Consider the following 21,367-nt stretch of genomic DNA (forward strand, 5'->3'; position numbering starts at 1 on the left):
GTCTCAAAAAGTATAGATAGATAGATAGATAGATAGATAGATAGATAGATAGATAGATATTTAAATACTGAATTAGAACATAACATTTTATTATTATTATCCTTATTGAGACAGAGTCTTGCTCTCTCACCTAGGCTGGAGTGTAGTGGCATGATCTCAGCTCACTGCCACCTCTGCCTTCAGGGTTCAAGCAATTCTCTTGCCTCAGTTTCCTGAGTAGCTGAGATTACAGGTGCACACCACTATACCCGGCTAGTTTTTGTATTTTTAGTAGAGACGGGGTTTCACCGTCATACTCTCTATGTTGGCCAGGCTGGTTTCAAACTCCCGACCTCAACTGATCCACCTGCCTTGGCCTCCCAAAGTGCTAGAATTACAGGTGTGAGCCATTGTGCCTGGCCTAGAACATGAAATTATTTTAAACTATGAATAGTATATCAGTCAGGTCCAGTCTGGAAAGAAGAAAACATGCTAAGTACTTCAAACGGAAGATATTTAATACAGAGAATTGTTATACAGGCATTTGAAGATTGAGGTGGGAGGCTGAAGTAATCTGGAGATTAAAAATGCCAGGGAAAGTTATCACCTCTAGGACTGGAAAAACAAATAGGAACAGATAGCATTAGAATATGAAAGTTCTAAAGGGTTGTAAGATAGGAAGGGACAGTTCCATACAACCTGATACTCAAATCTATGAGGAAGAAGTGCAGCCAGGTGGGTGCCGGAAGGCCAAGGAGACAGAGCTGGAAGACAATGGAAATGGTATTCTGGAGATAGTGTGAGAGGTGCTAGGACAGTTGATGAAGGATGGGTGGGTGGGTGAGGAATTGTGGTGGGACTGCTACTCCAACAGCATGGCTGCTGCATGTACCTCTGAGGGGCAGCTGCAGGACTGGCTTTGGAAGTGCCACAAGAAGCCTGCAGCTATGTAGCTCTCCTCTCCTACTGGAAGAAGGCAAACCTGAACTAGAAGCCAGGAAAGGGTCCATTATCCCCTCTTCCTCTCCTCCACTATTCCATCAATTGTCTCCTATTAGTAGAATCTCTCTGGAACTGAGCTGGAAGATGCAGTTTTGGAGTCCCAGTCCTACAGGTGTAGAGCTGAGAAAAACAGACAATGAACTGGCAAAGTGGAGGTGTTTGTTTTCACAATTTATAGTTGAAATTATATGGGACTGCAAGGACTGGTTCACAGGATAAGTTGTCAAGGTATGTTTTGCTATCAGAATAGTCAGAAGAGTCTCATGAGCCTGGTGGGAAACAGGCTGGGAAACAATTCTCCATGGGTCTCTCGTATTTCCACATGTCTTATGAGCAGGGGCACTGGCAACTTTTGTTATGCACAAATTTTTCAAGAATGTTCGTATAACAAATAGCCTGGGAAGATGAATATAATACCTCCCTCTGGAACAGACGGAAGGTTTGTTTGCTGTCCAATATAATAAATATCCTGTTTCCCTCCTGGGCAAAAGTTGGACAGATTTTGCTTGCATGAGGTCTAAAGAAAAAGATTACAACATTGGGGTTTCCTACGCTGTGGTTCCTCAGATATGATAGAAACTCTTGCATATGCAGCCACCTGATTTCTTCAATATCACTCCCATGGGACTTTTGGGGCAAGAGGAACCTATGTGGATATGAAGCTCATACTGTTTTTGTGTCATGATTAATAAAGTCCTTTGTCTCTTACCCAGAAGTCCCCTGGTTCTATCAACATTCATGTGGCAGGCTGACCTGCTTGCTTGCAAGTAGGGTACATCTCAGATCCTTCCGTTTTTGACAGAACCTTCCATTCAATTCATCGGACACTTTGCTGTGAAATGATTGTTTACCCAGCCTTCGTGGACACGTCCGGTGTACACAAGATGAATTCTCTCTGCTCTCAAGCAATTCACAGTGTAAAAGGAAAAGAGTTGCTTTCCCACCACCTCCATCACCACCACCATCACCACTTGTGCCATCAACACCACTAATACCACTATCACCACCACCATTACCACCATTGGCAGAGAAGAAAAAACTGACTCAAGTCAGTTATCCTATGTCTTTCTGCTGTCAGTCTTCTAAAATATAGTTAATAAATCTTTACCTGCCATTGTCTTCTTTCTTACTGCTTTTGCCATTTGGGTTTATTCTTTGCTGTACTTCTAGTAGAGTTTTAGAAGGGGAAAATTGTTAGAGGTCTTCAACCTCTTCATATTTCGAGCAGAAATGCCTAAACTCACTCCTTCCTTCCCTCCCTCCCTTCCTCCCTCCCTCCCTCCCTCCCTCCCTCCCTCCCTCCCTCCCTCCTTCCTTCCTTCCTTCCTTCCTTCCTTCCTTCCTTCCTTCCTTCCTTCCTTCCTTCCTTCCTATCAGACAGAGTCTTGCTCTGTCACCCAGGCTTGAGTGCAGTGTCGCAATCTCGGCACTCTGCAAACTCCGCCTCCCGGGTTCAAGCCATTCTCCTGCCTCAGCCTCCAGAGTAGCTGGGACTACAGGTGCCCGCCACGACGCCCGACTAATTTTTTGTATTTTTAGTAGACACGGGGTTTCACCCTGTCAGCCAGGATGATTTCCATCTCCTGACCTCGTGATTCGCCTGCCTCGGCCTCCCAGAGTGCTGGGATTACAGGCGTGAGCCACTGCGCCCGGCCTAAACTTTTACTTTCTATCAGATGTGCTTATGTGTTTTTATATTTCCGTACATACTAATGAGCTGGAATCTACAGTGTCCTCCCTTGCAAAAAGAGCTGTCTGGATGTTATTTTAGGAGTAAGAATGCTACATAAACTTTCACCAATAAAACCTTTCTCAGAAAACTTTTTTCTCTTTGGAGACTTGTTAGCCATCATTAACACTGGCATCCAAATGGGCTTTAGGTCCTTTCGATAAGGAGAAACCAGAGACCTCTATCTGTCATCTTGAACGACGATTTGCAATAGAGTACCTCCTGGAAGAAAGGGCTGAAGATGCGATCTGAAGATACCACTGACCTAATTCCCAACTGTAGGTAGGGCAGGCAGAATGTATTTTCACTGAGCTGAGGTGTGTATCTCTACAAGTCTTGAACTTTCCAGGAAATAAATAATGTATTGAACTCAATAATCTTACTGAAGCTTGAACTATTTCTGATCCATCCCTTGCAAGGAAGAGAAAAAGCACAGCTTCTGCATCTTCTGCCCATTAAACAAGATTAGTTTACCTTTTCACCAGCTTAAATGAAATTGCAACTCAATGGTCCTCCTAGGACTAACCAAATAAGAAAATAGTGCTCTAATCAATGTTACTGTTTACGCTTAATAGTTTTCTGATATTTGGTCTAAATTTTATTGCTGTCAGTTGAGTATCTCTTTTTAAGCAATTCTAGTTGCGTCTCAATTATGTGCATATGTTTCATGTAATATATCTCCTTGTGGTAGATGAGTAAGTGGACACTGAGAATAACATCGGTTACTGAGTTTTTCTTGTTATTACAATCAATGGTTTCTTTATGATCATTTTGTTAAACTAGGCATGTACTGTATTTTTTATTTTGAGTTCAGTGAAGTCAATGCTTTTGGCCACTTATCCCCATGTTCAGAATTTTCCTGTCATCTGATGAGAAAGTTGATAACAATGTCTTTTCATCAAGGTGCTTTTAAGGTAATTTTAATGTTTTTGTTTAACATGGCTCAAAGAGCAACCCAAAAAATCAAGATACAGATGCTGATTAAAACACATGGCTGTCTGCTTCCCTGCATGTTGGCCCGGTGCCTGGAAGGATTGTGCACCAGCAGGTGGATAGGATTGTGGCTGATACACCTGACGTGAGAATGGACTCTAATGAAACCCAGGCTGCACTCCAGTAAAAATCAGGATCTTCATGTCTTTGACTAAATCACTTCAGATCAAGCCTCTATTATAGCAGAACTAACTATGGGTTTCAAAATTAAAATCAAGAAGGACTTCAGTATCATTATGCTATTTCCACACATTGTAGGAATTTTAGACTTGGGGGATGATATTGTGAAAATTAAGAAAAGAAAAACCACTGTGGTAGATTGACTGCACAAAATGACTCCAATTCTTTACCCCTTCTTTGCCATATCACTTTGTCGTGCCCTCTCCCTCTGACTCTGGCTTGACCAGGTAAATTGCTTGAGCCAATAGGATATTATCAAATATGGTGCAAGCAGAGGCTTGAAAGCACTTGCTTGTCTCTCTGCACTCCTGCACTTCTGCCACCACCATAAGAAAATGAATGGGCTAGCCTGCTAGTGGATGAGACACATGCTTAGTCCCCCCAGTCACCTAGCCAATAGTGAGCCAACCACCTGACGTGTCAGTGAGTCCAATCTGGAGCAGAGGAACTACCCTACCAAGCCCAATCTAAATTACAAATCAACAAACTAATAAGATAAATAAATGCTAATTAATTTAGGCCACAGAGATTTGAGCTGGCACCACTGAGCATTATCACAGTAACTTACAATTCATACTACTACTGTCCAATTCAAAAACATTCGCCGTGTGTCTAGTAGGCTCTGAGATGATGCAAGCATGAGTGAGGCATAATAGTCCTTTCCCTCAACATGCTTACAAAGTAGTAGAAAAGACTTGTAAACAAATGACATCAGTGAAAGTAGTGCTAAATATAAGCACAAATGTGATGCTGTGAAACATTACTCAGTTTCAACAATTGTAAAGAATCCTTACAATGTGAAAATGTATTACATTACAAGGGGTACGTACGCATATATAGACATATGCGTGTTGCCTGTACAATATGGTACCCAGCATCAGGGATATCCACTCAAACTACCATAACAAAAGGTATGTTTACTGGTGTCAATGTGGGTGTTTACTGGTTTGATGCCTAAGGTTCATAATATTCACGTCTGCCTGTTCAGGATTGAGGGAAAGCTTCCTTGTCAGCTTGAACCCCAGTCAGGAAGTCACTTGCCCTTTCAATGGGAAGGAAATAAAATACCATTAACCTCATCAAGGTTTGTGCAAAGCTGTAAAGAAAGGGAAATAACACAGAGGCAGCTGACTGGCAAATAGAGAAGGATCCAATTAGAAAGAAGAGCTGAAGCATCATTGTCTCGTACCTTGCTACTCAAAGTGTGCTCTATGGACCAGCAGCAACAGCTTTACCTGGGAACTCATTAGAAATGCTATCTCAAGCCCTGCGCCAGACACAATGAACCAGGATCTTCATTATAACAAGGACCCCAGGTCATTCTTATGCACATTACAATTTGAGATTAAAGTTTGAGAAGCACTGGTCTAGCCCCACTGAGCTTCAAGTGACCTCATCCAAATATAAAGATATGGGAGCACCAAATGCAAGCCTCAGTTTTTTTGCATTTGTGTGTGTGTGTGTGTGTGTGTGTGTGTGTGTGTGTGTGTTTTGAGACAGAGTCTCACTGCAACGCCCAGGCTGGAATGCAATAGTGCAATCTCAGCTCACTGCAACCTCTGCTTCCCAGGTTCAAGGAATTCTCCTGTCTCAGCCTCCCAAGTAGCCGAGATTGCAGGCACACACTATCATGCCTGGCTAATTTTTGTATTTTTAGTAGAGACGGGGTTTCACCATATTGGCCAGGCTGGACTCGATCTCCTGGGGGAGAGAGAGAGAGAGAGAGATTGATTTATATATATTATATATCTTTTATATATATAACATATTATATATACTTATAGATATATGTTATATATATTTTATAGATATATTTTATATATTTATATATAATAGATATCTATAAGTTCAGGATATATATAATATATATTTATATCTTATATATTATATATTTATATAATATTTTTATAGCTTATATATTTATATATAAAAATATATCCTGAACTTCCAACAGTGAAGGATTAATCACTCTCAAATAATCTATTATGTCCATAAAACCTTGAGGTAGAGAACCTTTTTAGATATCATGAGGGAGATATCTGAATTATGTGAGCACCAGCTGTAAATTTCAGTGAAATTAAGTGGACTAAATCATGTAAGAAACATTCTTCCTGACAGTGGTTCTCAATATCGGGTCCCCTTTGAAAATCTGTTGACTGGGCGCGGTGACTCACGCCTATAATCTCAGCACTTTGGGAAGCCGAGATGGGTGGATCATGAGGTCAGGAGTTCAAGACCAGCCTGACCACTATGGTGAAACACAGTCTCTACTAAAAATACAAAAATTAGTCAGGTGCGGTGGCAGGAGCCTGTAATCCCAGCTACTCAGGAGGCTGAGGCAGGAGAATCGCCTGAACCCGGGAGGCGGAGGTTGCAGTGAGCCGAGATCATACCACTGCACCCCAGCCTGGTGACAGAGCAAGACTCAAAAAAAAAAAAAAAAAAAAAAAAAAAAAAATCTGTTAATAGCAAAGTGCCTTATTCCTATAAAAATACACATGTTTATTTACAGACAGAATTTTTCCGGAAAATAAAGACCCTCTCAAAGCCATTCATGAACCACTTCCTCACAGTGCTGATCTCCAAATTGAGTCCCTAAAATAATATGGCTTTAAGAAAGCTTATTTCTTTGTGGGTATGCTACATGTTATTCAAGTATCCATTAATTGGTGACAACTTGATATGCAGAGTTTTCATCTCACAGAATTAATAAAGCGGGAACAAATTTAGCAAATGAAGACTTGCAGTAATCAGAGGTGAGTTCCCAGTGGCCCAGTTCTAAGGTTCTGCTAGTGGTGCAATACCACTTTGCCCGTGCTTAACAGAGCTTTCTATTCTTCCTTTCGATCCTGTTTATCTCTCTTTCTGTTGCAATCTTTTTTCAGAGTTTGGTAAAACAGATATAATATAAAAGTTATCATCTTAACCTTCTTTATGTGTGCAATTTAGTAGTGTTAACTATATTCATATACATTCACTGTAGAAAATTTGGAAACTATAAAAAAAGAATAAAGAAGAACAACAAAATTGTCCCTAAGCCATCAACCGAGAGCTACCCACTATTAAGATTTTGGTGCTTTTCTCCAGTTTTTCTGCTACATTGTATAAATTTACAAAAATATAAAAATGTTGTGGCCAGGTGCAGTGGCTCACATCTGTAATCCCAGCACATTGGTAGGCCAAGGCAGGTGGATCACAAAGTCAGGAGTTCGAGACCAGCCTGGCCAGCATGGTGAAACCCTGTCTCTACTAAAAATATAAAAAGTTAGCTGGGCGTGGTGGTGCCCACCTGTAATTCCAGCTACTTGGGAGGCTGAGGCAAGAAAATTGCAGGAACCGGGAGGCAGAGGTTGCAGTGAGCCTAGATCACACCACTGCACTCCAGCCTGGGCAATAGAGGGAGACTCTGTCTCAAAAATACATATATAAATACATTTTTATATATATTTGCTATATATAATATATAAATATATATTATATATATGTTGTGCAGTATGCATACATGTATGTATATCTGTATATGATATTTCAGATTGGGATTATACTGCATATAATTTTGTATTCTGTTACCATTTACAATAACATATTATATTGTCAGTGTGTTCGCAAATTATTAAAATTCTTCTTAATTTCTGTATTATATTCCATCTTATGGCTATGTCATAACTAACTAATCATTTCCCTATTTTTTAATGTTTACATTATTTCCAGTGCTTTATCTATTATAACTCTCTGATGAAAACCTTTCTACAAAATCTTTATCTGTATTACCATGAACTTTTTTGTTCTTTTCAGGTTACTTGTTTTTTCTTTATTTAGTTGTGATCATGGAGACTATTCCAATTTTCCATAAAATCATCTCTCAAAACTGCTGCAATATCATGGCATAAAAAACTCAAAAGTGCCAGTAGGCATAAGGACTAGAGTTTTTTAAATCATAAACCACAGTGCTGGATAATATTTGAATGAGAACATTTGATATGGATGATACGGATTGTTAAATAAGAGATACCAAAATGTCACCAATTACTTCTTTTGGATAGATAACTGGAAGTAGAATTATTGGGTCTAACGGTGTGAATTTATGTAAGTAGCTCAATGTATGTATCCCCAAGTTACTGGGAATTTGCAACTAATTTATAGTTAGAGTGCTTGTCCAACACATGTTTGCCAGTATTATCTTTTATTAGTCTTTGCATATTGGTGAGACCAAAAGAATGGTATTTTTGTTTTGTTTTAATTTGCATTTTCATAAGCTTAACGTCCTTTTGTACTTCTGTGAGTCGTTGCGTTCCTTTTTCTTGTTTTTCCTACTGGAGCATTCATATTTCTCTTACTCGTTTGTGAGAGTTCCTTGTTGATTAAGTAAATAAACCTTTTGTTGTTTTGTTGGGAATACTTTTCTGAATTTGCATTTGCCCTTATTATAAAAATGCTTTATAACTTACAGAAGATTTAAATTTTAATGAAATTGAATCTATTAATATGTGATTTCTTAAGCTGTCTTTATGCTGAGAATGTCCTTCCCCAGGACAGATTTATTAATTGATTAATTCTTCTGATCTTTTAACGTTTCTATTTTTGCGTTTAATTTTTTAATCCACCTAAATTATCTTGGTGTCCTGTTTGATGAAAACCTAACTTACCCTCTCTACCTCACCCTGACTTTGCACTGACCACCACCAAATTTAGCCAATATTCCTAAAATGAACAAAAATGTTCAATGACATTTTGGGAAATAGTACTATAGTATTTTATTATTAAGAATGATTTAGGCTGGGCATGGTGGCTCCCACTTCTAATCCTTGCACTTTGGGAGGCCAAGGCAGGCAGATCACATGAGGCCAGGAGTTTGAGACTGGCCTGGCCAATACTGTGAAACCCTGTCTCTACTGAAAAAAAAAACAAACAAAAATTAGTCTAGGGTGGTGGTGCACCATCTGTAATCCCAGCTACTCAGGAGGTTCAGGCATGAGAAATGCTTGAATCTTGTGGGGTGGAGGTTGCAGTGAGCCAAGATTGCACCACTGCACTCCAGCCTAGGTGACAGAGAGAAACTCTTGTCTTACAAAAACAAGAAAAATAGAAAGATTTAGGCTATTGTTTAAGATCGTTATTAAGCAAACATAATTTCATTCTTGGTTTACTAAGAGTTTCTATCAGGAATAAATGTTCACTTTATTAAATAACTTTTTCAGCCTATACTGAGATGATAATGAATTTTTTTGGTTTGTCCTGATGATATGTACATATGATTTCCTAATATTAAAACACCTTCGCATTACAAGCCTAAATACAACTAAATCATAACAAATTGTTATTTTAATATAACTGATTAATTCACTGTATTAACATGATGATTTTTTGATCCTATTACATAAGTAAATTTGTGTTTTGCATTTTTAAAGTTTTGTATCAAAGTTATGTTAGTTTCATGAAGTTATTTGGATAAGTTTCCATATATATAAAACATTTCCATCTAATTTCTTACATCCACTTTTTCAAAACTAAGATTCATTTACTTATATTTAATCTCTGTTCAAAGTACCTCATGAATCTATCGATTCTTTCATTTGTTTTATTTATTAACCTCTGTTTTTATCTTTATCAATTGCATACTTCTGTCTTGTCCCAGTTTTTCTGGTTGAATTGTTTTCCTTTTTGTTTTCTGTGGGCTTTAGGGGTACTAAAGTATAATACATTTACATAAAAATGCACAAGCATACATGTAAAGCTCAAATGAAAATCATCAGAGTCAGTTAATTCCATCTGCCTCTTATAAAAAGGAAAACATGTTAAATGGAACATTATTTCTTGGACACTTGAAAATGCACAACTTTTATTTGTGATGCACAAAATCTAATGTTATATTTATTAAATGAGCCTTAATTGTTATATTATTCAAACTACCAGAACTCGTTTGGTTACAAGTAGCAAACCCCACTTGAACAGTCTTAGGCCAAAGGAAGATTAATTGAATAGACTGAATAGCGTTAGCGTTCCTGTTAACTTGCAATCAAAACATTGTTAAATTTGTCTGGGCCTAGTGGCTCACACCTGTAATCTCGGTGCTTTGGGAAGCCAAGGTAAGAGGATCACTTGAGACTAGGAGTTTGAGACCAACCAGGGCAACATAATGAGACACTGTCTCTACAAAAAATAAAGTAAAAAATTTAGCCAGGCATGATGGCATGCCCATTGGCCTAGCTACCTGAGAGACTGAGGCAGGAGGATCAATTGAGCCCAGGAGTTCAATGTTATGGTGAGCTATGATGGCACCACTGCCCTCCAGCCTGGGTGACAGAGTGAGACCCTGTCTCCAAAAACAAACAAACAAACAAAATTCCTAAATTAGTTACAATGTATTCTAGGAGACTTTCTCAAGTTTGCCCTCCACATAATTGGTTTGTTATTTCGCAGCATCAATTTTGCCGTTTTATTCCCTTCTTCCCTTCTATGTAGGTTTTAATTTGGCTTTGTATTTGGGGCTTTCTTACATTCTTTTTCTCATTTCAATCAGTTTCTTTTCATAGCTGTCTTTATGTCCGCCTTGTCATTTCTGTTCTCTTCACAAAGAAGCCATGTCCTTGGGCATATTTTGGGGATTTTGAGCAGATAGATTGTAACATTCTAATGTGTTTATTAGACATGATTTTTTTTCCAGAGCCATAATCTTCTTTAGAATATTAAAAGGTGGTGTTTCTGTTCCCAGATGCTACAGTATTTTTTCTTAGACCCCTAAGTAGAATTTTTTCTGTCTATCCATTTTGGAATTTGGAGAGTAGCGTTGTTTGAGCCCAGTGTTTGCCAGAACACAGAGTGAATTAAGTGTCGACAATTCTCAGACCTAAACATGAAGTTCAAGTTGCTGTGCAGAGTCTCTAATACAGTGCATATTAACCAGGGATGATATCATTCCCAAATGAGGATTTCGAAATGTGGGTATGTAGCTTAGGTTGTATGGTACTGGCAGGCAAAATAATGCCCCCTATCCCCACAGAGATGACCATTCTCAAATCCTTGGCGCATATGAATGTTACTTTCAATGGCAAAAGAAACTTTACCAGTGTGTTTAAGGTTATGAACCTTGAAATGGAGAGACTATCCAGCATTATCCAGTAGACCCAATCTAATCACAAATCCTTCAAAGTAGAGAACCTTCCAACTTTACAGGCTGTGGTCAGAGAAAGATGTGATCATAGAAGAAGGGTCAGAGGAATGTTACATGAGCAGCATTCAAATTACTGTTGCTGACTTTGGAGAGAGAGGAGGATCACCACAAGCCAAGGTGGTAGGGAGGGTAGGGTCTAGAAACTGGGAATTGCCTTTTCCTAACAGCCAGCAAGAAAATGAAGACCTTGGTTTTACAACCTCAAGGAACAGAATTCTGCCAATAACCCAAATGAGCAGGAAACAGATTCTCTCGTAGAACCTCCAGAAAGGAACACAGCCTGCCCACATGCTGATTTTAGCCTGGTGAAATGGGTGTTAAATGTTTGACCACTTAATAAGAAGATAATAACTTATGTTGTGGAAGTGGTTAACTTTGTAGTAAATTATTATGGCAGCCATAGGAAATGAATACAGATTGTCTCGGTGACAGCTTATGCAGATTTTCATTTTTAAAGATGGCCCGATATTACCCTTGACATTCTTCCTATTGAAAAGTGTATCTGCCTCAACCTCAAATCAGGGTGAACTTAAACTAACTTGTAACCAATAGAATGCAATGGAAGTAATGTTGCATGATTTCCAAGGTAAGGCCAGAAAAGACCATGAAGCTTTCACCCTTTTCCCTGAACACACATACTCAGAGTCCTGGGCTGCCTTGTATAAATCTGATTACCCTAAGGCTACCATGCTGTGATCAAGTGAAGCCACACTGAGAGGCCTCACGGAGGTGCTCTGATAGGTAGTCCCAGTCTTTGAGTTCTTCCAGACCATATGCCAGACATGTGACTGAAGGTGCATTTAGATGATTCCAGCCCCTAATAGTCAACTCCCTCAGCCTTTGAGTTTTCCTAGCTGAGGACCAGATGAGGTAAAGAGACAAGTCATACTTAATGTGTCCTAATTCCTGACAAAAGAATTGTTGTTCTACTCCAGTAAATTTGGGGTGGTTTGTTATACAACATTAATAACTGGAACACAGGAGCTACTACCTGAATTAGGTGCCTCTGGGCCTATAAAGTCACCTATCCCACACGAGAAAGAAAACCACTTACCCTCTAAAACCAATAGATTCCCCATTGAGAAATGGTGTTCTAAGATATTATTACATGTCTATTGATCTGATGTTGTGTTTTTTTCCCCCACTCTCAACACTGGTTTCTCTTAATAAGCAGTTTGAAATTCTTTTATGAAGAGTGTAGTATATGACCAAAATCTATTTACCAAGCAGGCAGTTTTCCTCATTCCCTTTTTATTTTTATCCTATTTATAGCACTTTTCGTTAGGTTACTAAGAATCCCAAGATTGAACTTGTCTCTCTTCACTTACTTCTCTTTCTGCTGTGTTGCATGCTGGGAGTTGCCTCTGAATGCAAAGGGAGATTGACGTTAATGAGATTGGATGCAAGAAAGGGAAGGTGAATGATCGAACTGTAGTTCTCACCGGCTTATTGATGTTCGTTTTATGGCCAGTAAAGTACCCGCACACTGGAGTTAAATGCACACAATGAGGGTGTGCCAAATATTTTCCTGGGTTGTTGACATCCTCTGTCTTGTATTGTTTCGAACGGAGAAACTCATATATGGTAGTTTAAGAATATGTTTTCCATCCATCATCATCAATAAAACAGCTAGTTGAAATTTCACCTGGACTTTAGCAACTTGCTTTCTCTCATTTTAAGTCCACAGCACCATATGCCAATTTTTCTCGTTTTCTGTATCTTTGTGGCACTTTAATGGAACATTGAAAGGTGGCCTATCAGACATCCCTAGACAGCCCCTTTGTGAACCCAGATTGTAGATATACTTTTAAAGGCTTTTGCCCTAGGGCTATGCCTTCAATATATTAACATAAGATATGAAAGTTAAATGAAAGAATAGTCTGATACATGGAATTAAACTCTACTTTTTCAGAAATGCATCTGCTCATGTCTTAAGGCATACATACATGAATTGATAATTGGATATCAGGGAGTGTTGACTAAATAGATGACACTTATCATGACACTACAGAATTTGGGAAAAATGGCATTGTATTTGAACTAATAGCATTATGCCCTTTACATATTTTTGATAGAATAGTATTTCATCTTCTGATATTTTTATGTGTAAGATAGATTTAATTAATTATTATTATTATTATTATTATTATTATTTATTTTTTTTTTTTTGAGACGGAGTCATGCTCTGTCGCCCAGGCTGGAGTGCAGTGGCCGGATCTCAGCTCACTGCAAGCTCCGCCTCCCGGGTTTACGCCATTCTCCTGCCTCAGCCTCCCAAGTAGCTGGGACTACAGGCGCCCGCCACCTCGCCCGGCTAGTTTTTTTGTATTTTTAGTAGAGACGGGGTTTCACCATGTTAGCCAGGATGGTCTCGATCTCCTGACCTTGTGATCCGCCCGTCTCGGCCTCCCAAAGTGCTGGGATTACAGGCTTGAGCCACAGCGCCCGGCCTTAATTAATAAATTAAACATACCCTAATAGCTAATGTCCTTCAAATAGCCATATTAAATGTTTTTTTTTTTTGTTTTTTTTTTTTGAGATGGAGTCTTGCTCTGTTGCCCAGGCTGGAGTGCAGTGGCCAGATCTCTGCTCACTGCAAGCTCCGCCTCCCAGGTTTACACCATTCTCCTGCCTCAGCCTCCCGAGTAGCTGGGACTTCAGGCGCCCGCCACCTTGCCTGGCTAGTTTTTTGTATTTTTTAGTAGAGACGGGCTTTCACCCTGTTAGCCAGGATAGTCTCGATCCCCTGACCTCATGATCCGCCCTACTTGGCCTCCCAAAGTGCTGGGATAACAGGCTTGAGCCATCGCGCCTGGCCCATATTAAATGTTAAGTTGCAAATTATTCTGTATTAATCCATTTTAATTGAACAGGTAAACAATTATTAAGCTGAAAACAGATGATCATAAGAGGGTTTGATGAGTTAAAAGGTAAACAGAAAAGGCCAGGCGTGGTGACTAATGCCTGTAATCCCAGCATTTTAGGAGGCAGAGGAAGGCAGATCATTTGAGGTGGGGAGTTCGAGACCAGCCTGGCAAACATGGTGAAACCCATATCTACTAAAAACACACAAAAATTAGTCAGGCATGGTAGTGCACACCTGTGATCCCAGTTACTCAAGAGGCTGAGGCAGGAGAATGGCTGAACCCAGGAGGTGGAGGTTGCAGTGAGCCAAGATTGTGCCACTGTACTCCAGCCTGAGCAACAGAGTGAAACAACATCTCAAAAAAAAAAAAAAAAGTAAACAGAAAAAATATCAGTTTGTCAGGCTCATGAGGCAAACTCATTTTTGAGGAACTAGATCCCAACAAACAACTGTCAGTTAAAACTATTGAAAATTGAAACACAAACACAGGAATAAAATATTAGCATTGTCCATATTATATATCTAAGAAAAGATGTAAATGTGTTTCTTTTTATTTGGATTACAACATTGTAGCCTTTTAAAATGAAACAAAATTACTTTTCCAGTTACTAATTAACATTCAGTTGTATTATGCTATATATTGCTTGAGGCTTTGTCCACAAGATAACATTTCCAAAGTGATTTTTTTTCTAATTGAACTCATAACCCTTTCACCACCCTCATTCCTGCAAATGCATGATTTCCCATTACAGTTTATCATTAGGACTTCTGTTTTTATAGTATATGGGCACAAAAGGCTATGTTATATTTGCCATGGGAACCATACGATTTAAGGCCCTGTGGTTATAAAATCTTTACGTTACTTATATTACTATAAAGTAGATTTTGTATTTTATAGAGGATTGCATACCAAAGTAGCATGAAGCTGTACCAATGCATGACCTGTGTTGTCAGTTACATGATATTGTAGCTTGTTCTTTCAAAGTGGCAGTCAGGGATCTCATTGTGGTGTCACAGGCAACTTGACAAGCTTGATCAACCAGCACAGCTGGCTACATGTGCTTGCTTGACTTTGTTCATTTTCCCACATTCTTCAATCCGTCCCTACAGTGGAGTTTTATTCACCATGTCCTCTGTCAGGGGACTTTGCATTGCTTCCTTCTAAAGTAAGCAGATATATTGCCACATCATATTGATATTGGGTTTGACCATGTGACTTGCTTAAGACAATAGAATGTGGGCAGAAGAGATAATGTGTCAATTTTCAGTCAAAGCCTTAAGAGACCTAGAATGTTTCCACTTGCCTCTTTGTACTTCACTCATTTGCCATGAGCAGAACATGAACATGCCCTGTGTAGCTTCTAGTCCCAGAAGGAAGAATACATGTGGAACAGACCTGAACCCAACCCAAAGCCTGGAGTCCAGCCTAGCCTACTTTGGCCCAGTCAAGCTCAAGTGAGATCACGTGAAACACAGCCGAGCTGTAATCCTTAAGCAAGAAAGATAAATGTTTGTTTCTGCAAGTCATTGAGATATTTGGGGTTGTTTGTCTTGCAGCATTGTTGCAACAGTAGCTAATCAGTATCTTTCCCATTGTTGATTCTCATGCATTTGTCTACCTGTGTGCATGTTTAGTGCTTTTGGCTGTCTATTCAAATGGATGGAATCAAGTGGAACATGCCAAGGACCAATTGAGACATTTTTGCTGTAAATTCTCCAGGTTTGCAGAGAGATGTTACATATCTTCAATGGTTTGATTTCAGTCATGTTTTTAAAGGATTTCAAGGTGGGCATTCAGCCTAACAAAACTGGCTGGTGATTCAGGATTTTAACTATTTCTGTTGATGAGTTGTGACTTAACCATTCAGATTGTTAAGTACTTTGATGAATAGACTCTCTTCCTCTTATATCATGTCGTGAAGCCCTAACACATGTGAGCAAGCATTTGAGCATTCTCATGAATTAGCATGAGACCCTAACCAAGTTTCTTAATTTGAGTGGACCACATATTCATATCTTATTTATGTGTACTCATGTCTACAGTAGACAGACTCTAGGATAGCCTTTAATTATTTCTGCCTCCTGGTACACATCCTCATATAATACCCTCTCTTGAGTGTGGAAGGGACCTGTGTCTTCCTTCTAACAAATAGTATATTGTATGGTAAGTGGGATGTCACTTCTCTGATTGTAGTATGTAAGATGTAATGTCTGTCTTGTTAGGAAACTTGCTTTCTCTTGCTGGTTTTGATGAAGCAAGCTGCTATGTAGTGAGGCCCACATGGCAAGAAACTGAGGGCAGCCTCCATCTGACAGCCAGCAAGAAACTGAGGTCCTCAATCCTACAACTGGCAAGGAACTGAATTCTGCCATCAATCATGTGAGTCTGGAAGCAGATATTTTCCCCAGTGAAGACATGAGAGAGACTGCAGCCTCAGCCAGCAACTTGATTGCAAACGCATGGGGAGATCCTGAAGAAAATAACCTGGTTACGCCATGTGCAGACTCTTGACCTACAGAAACTGTGAGTTTATAAATGCATGTTGTTTTAAGCAGCTATAATATATAAATAATGTGTTCAACTATAGCAACCTGAACAAGCAACTATATTTCCATAATATGATACATATTTACTTTTTTTGTTTTTTTTTTTTGAGACTTGTCTCACTCTGCTGCCCAGGCTGGAGTTCAGTGGCGTGATCTTGGCTCACTGCAACCTCCGCCTCTCAGGTTCAAGTGATTCTTGTGCCTCAGCTTCCCGAGTAGCTGGAATTACAGGCACCCGCCACCACGCATGGCTAATTTTTGTATTTTTAGTAGACACGGGTTTCACCATGTTAGCTAGGCTGGCCTTGAACTCTTGACCTCAGGTCATCTGCCTGCCTCGGCCTCCCAAAGTGCTGGGATTACAGGCGTGAGCCACTGTGCCAGGCTATTTACTTTTATTCATTTCAAACATTTACTCAACACTACCAAATGCAACACACTTCTTAAAACACTGAGGATTCAGAGACAAATAAGAAATACTGCTTGCCCTTAAGGGGCTCATAGTCTATGGAATGTCAGACATTTAAGCATTTAAGCAGCTGCTTATAACATATTGGGGCAAACGCTCTAACGGGGATGTGGAATTAAATGGTATAAGCCATAGCTTTTTTTTTTTTTGAGATTGTGTTTTATTCTGTCGCCAGGCTGGAGTGCAGTGGCGCGATCTCAGCTCACTATAACCTCCGCCTCCTGGGTTCAAGCGATTCTCCTGCCTCAGACTCCCCAGTAGCTGAGATTACAGGTATGCACCACCATGCCCAGCTAATTTTTGTATTTTTAGTAGAGATGGGGTTTCACCATGTTGGCCAGGATGGTCTCGATTTCTTGACCTTGTGGTCCGCCTGTCTTGGCCTCCCAAAGTGCTGGGATTATAGACATGAGTCACCGTGCCCAGCCCATGTTGCTTATAAGGTTTTTTTCGGCACAACATTTTAAGCCTGTACCTGGAAAAAATGTAGGAGTCTCATCTGGCATAAGAAACACTATAAAATCATGTTGAAAAATGTTTATTAGGGAAACACCTGTGCATACCAGACCAAGAATAAGTAACCCAATGGAAATAAATGCTATCACAGAGAACAAATGATGCACGGAAATGAATTTACATACTTAATTGTGATCACAACTCCATTTTCCTTTCACAAAACTGTTGAAAATCAACACTGATAATCTCCCATTAAAGAGGAAGGATAATGTTTTGAAATAAGATGCTTTCAGAACAAAAGTTAAGACATTAGTTTTACTCTGTGCTATTTAGGCATACTAGTGCGCATATCATAGGAGACATTTGGGCAGTATAGCAAAAATACCTTTGTCTTTTTGATATCCAAAGTAAAGTCCAGAATTTGCTATTTTGTATGTGCAAACATTGAATTTCGATAATTATCGTTATATGTAGAATAAGCTGCTCTTCTTGCATACTGCTTTTGCTGATGAAGACTCAGAGATAATAATACTTATTAATTGTTATTAGTAAGAATTATTAACAAATAATTTATCAATAATAATGTATTATAATTACTTATATAGCACTATATATGCATAATTATTTTATACAGAGATATATAAATTGAATGGTTTCTTTGTGCTAAATAGCTAACAGGAGATTCTCTCATTTAATGCTCTTAATGCTCACAACAACGTAACAAGTTAGGGACTATTATTATCCCTATCTTACAGATGGAACTGGAGCCACAGAGGTTAAGTAACTTAATTAACTACTTTAGGTTACATCATTAACAAGTAAGGGACCTAGGATTTGAACTTGGACAATTCTAGTCCTGAGTCTATGCACTTAACTTCTTAGTTTATACTCCCTCCTAATGTTTCTGACTGCACCGTGATCTTTAAAGACAACTTTGAGCACAGTTGCACTGCTGTTAATCAAAAGCATAATGGTGCCAACATGAGCCTTGTAGTATCAAGGTATTTGACATTTCTCAGGTATCCATAAATATTGACATCATATCCTTTAAAGGCAAATGAATTAATTTATTTATGATTGTTAAATTTATCTAGATAGGCTTTCATGAGATTCTCTGCCTATCAACTTAGTTAACAGAATACAATCATATATATATGGGATTGTATTAACAGAATACAATCATATATACAATGTTAACAGAATACAATCATATATACATGGGATTGTATTCTGTTAACTAAGTTAACATATATATATATATGGGATTGTATTCTGTTAACTAAGTTATAATACTTAATACCTTATATATTGTATTAGGTAGAGTATGCAGCTTTAAAGCAAGACAGAAAAAATTCAGTGGCTTAAATAAGGTAGAAGTTTATTTCTCTCTAATTTAAATGTGTGGTGAGGCAGTCTGGGTTGGATAATCAGTACTTTACCAAGCAATACAGGGACGCAGTTTCCTCCAATCTGGTTGCTCTGCTAGGCTCTGCACATTGGAACCTGTGTCACAACTATATCTGTGTTCCCGGTAGCAGGAATAGAGAAAGAGAGGCAGTGTAGGGCATGAAACTTGTGTATGGAAGCGTAGGAAAGAAGAGAAAAATAGATTTGGAAAGGGGGAGGAGTGAGCCGTCTATCACACATAGGTATACAGACACTACATACAGATCAATTTCTGGTTTTAGCATTTTGAGGGCAGACTCTCTGAAGAATAATTTCACTTTCATTTTCCATGACTAGGATGAGATTTAAAATGACTTTACAGCCACTCCCTAATATCACCGATCAATTGGTTGCGTACCTCATATCTTTACTTACAAGGTGAGTTTATTAGGTGAAAGAGTTTTGAAATTATGGAGGAGAAGAATGATATATACATGTGCTGGGTAACTAACACAAGGAATGGAGTGAACAAATATTGTTTTGTCTGCTAAGTATCTCTCCCTGCTCTGCCAAATAGCCATGACCCTTCTTTAGGAAACAGACTCCTACTCCTTGTGGTTATTGGTGGGAGGGCAAGCAGAGGAGGTGCCCCTTGCATGCCTCTGCTATGCATATAGTCACCCCCTGAGGAAAGATGCCCTAAGTAGTTCTCTCTGCATAACACCACTCTGTATGTACCACAGGATGACCTCAGCCCCGGGCCCTATTAACATGATCACTTTCTGTGTCTCGTCAGCTGAGGGGTAGTTGAGTTCCCTCCTGCTGTTGCTCATCTCTGGAAAATCTCCCCCATTGCCTGTTTGCTGCTCTGCACATTGGAAACTGAGTTACCATTACATCTGTGTTCCAGGTAGCAGGAATAGCTCTTCCATCACCTGTTAACTCATTCCCCGTATTAGAATTCAACTGTTGTAAATAGTTGAAGTGGTTTCTCTTCTCCTGGTTGACTTATGAAATGGTCTACTCTGTCGGGTGGTTGTTACAGGTCCAGCCAGCCACACACAAAGACTCACTAGCTCCCTTGTAATCCCAATTCTTCATTATTTCAGAAGAGAAGCTGATTGGCCTCAGTTTGTTTTAGGTTATTGAACGAGAATTGGGAGTGGAAAGAAAGAAGAATTGATTGAGGAATAGTGGTTGATATTTTTTTTTTTTTTTTTTTTAAAGACAGAGTTTTGCTCTTGTTGCCCAGGCTGGAGTGCAATGACGCTATCTCGGCTCACTGCAACCTTTGCCTCCTGGGTTCAAGTGATTCTTCTGCCTCAGCCTCCCGAGTAGCTGGGATTACAGGCATGCGCGACCACACCCAGCTAATTTTGTATTTTTAGGAGAGATGGGGTTTCTCCATATTGGTCAGGCTAGTCTCGAACTCCTGACCTCAGGTGATCCACCCACCTCGGCCTCCCAAAGTGCTGGGATGATAGTTCTTGTTATGAGCTGGACAAATAACTCCCAAAGTATCTGCTCCAGAAACACAGAATGGTATGGCCGGGCGCGGTGGCTCACACCTGTAATCCAAGCACTTTGGGAGGCTGAGGTGGGTGGATCACGAGGTCAAGAGATCGAGACTATCCTGGCCAACATGGTGAAACCCTGTCTCTACTAAAAATACAAAAAATTAGCCGGGCATGGTGGCAGGCACCTGTAATCCCAACTACATGGGAGGCTAAGGCAGGAGAATTGCTTGAACCCGGGAGGCGGAGTTTGCAGTGAGCCGAGATAGTGCCATTGCACTCCAGCCTGGGCAAAAAGAGCACAACTCCATCTCAAAAAAAAAGAAACACAGAATGGTGTGTGGGGTATCAAAGTGGCCCTATTACCCCACAAAACTTTTATTGTTAGCCTCACAATATTTATCACAATATTAATCATTTTTGCAGTCAAAATAACTCAAATCATCTTTCTTATTTTTTTTAATTAATTTTTTTTGAGACAAGGTTTCACTGCAGCGTCGACCTGCTGGGCTCAAGTGATCCTCCCACCTTAGTCTCCCGAGTAGCTGGGACTTCAGGTGTGTGCCACCATGCCCAGCTCGTTTTTTGTGTGTGTGTTGTAGAGACAGGGTTTTGCCATGTTGCCCAGACTGGTCTTGGACTCCTGAGCTCATGCAACCCGCCCACCTCAGTTTACCAAAGTGCTGGGATTACAGGCGTGAGCCACTGTGCCTGACCTTTCTTATTTTCTTAACAGTGAAATGCTTCAGCTTGTTGTTATCTCTATCTAGGGTTAGCTTCATTTTAATAGATGCCTCTAGGGCATGAAACGTTCTTCAAAACCCAAAACCCAAAAGAATTAAAAGAATTTAGATGTCTTGATATTACTAATAACTGTGACCTGTAGCTATAGTCTGAGGATGAAAAAGGAAGTCCTAGAATGGGGTTGTGTTTCAGCTCATTTTGTAAGTCCCATCGTGGTATTTGCTTCTCAGACGACCTGAACTGAAACCCCATTCTGGGACTTCCTGTTCATTTACATCAAAGCTTTTGGTGTACAAAAGCTTTACTGAGAGAACATCAATAAAGGGAAAAA

This window comes from Macaca mulatta, chromosome 2, assembly GCF_049350105.2.
Source record: "Macaca mulatta isolate MMU2019108-1 chromosome 2, T2T-MMU8v2.0, whole genome shotgun sequence".
In the NCBI taxonomy this organism is placed as follows: Eukaryota; Metazoa; Chordata; class Mammalia; order Primates; family Cercopithecidae; genus Macaca; species Macaca mulatta.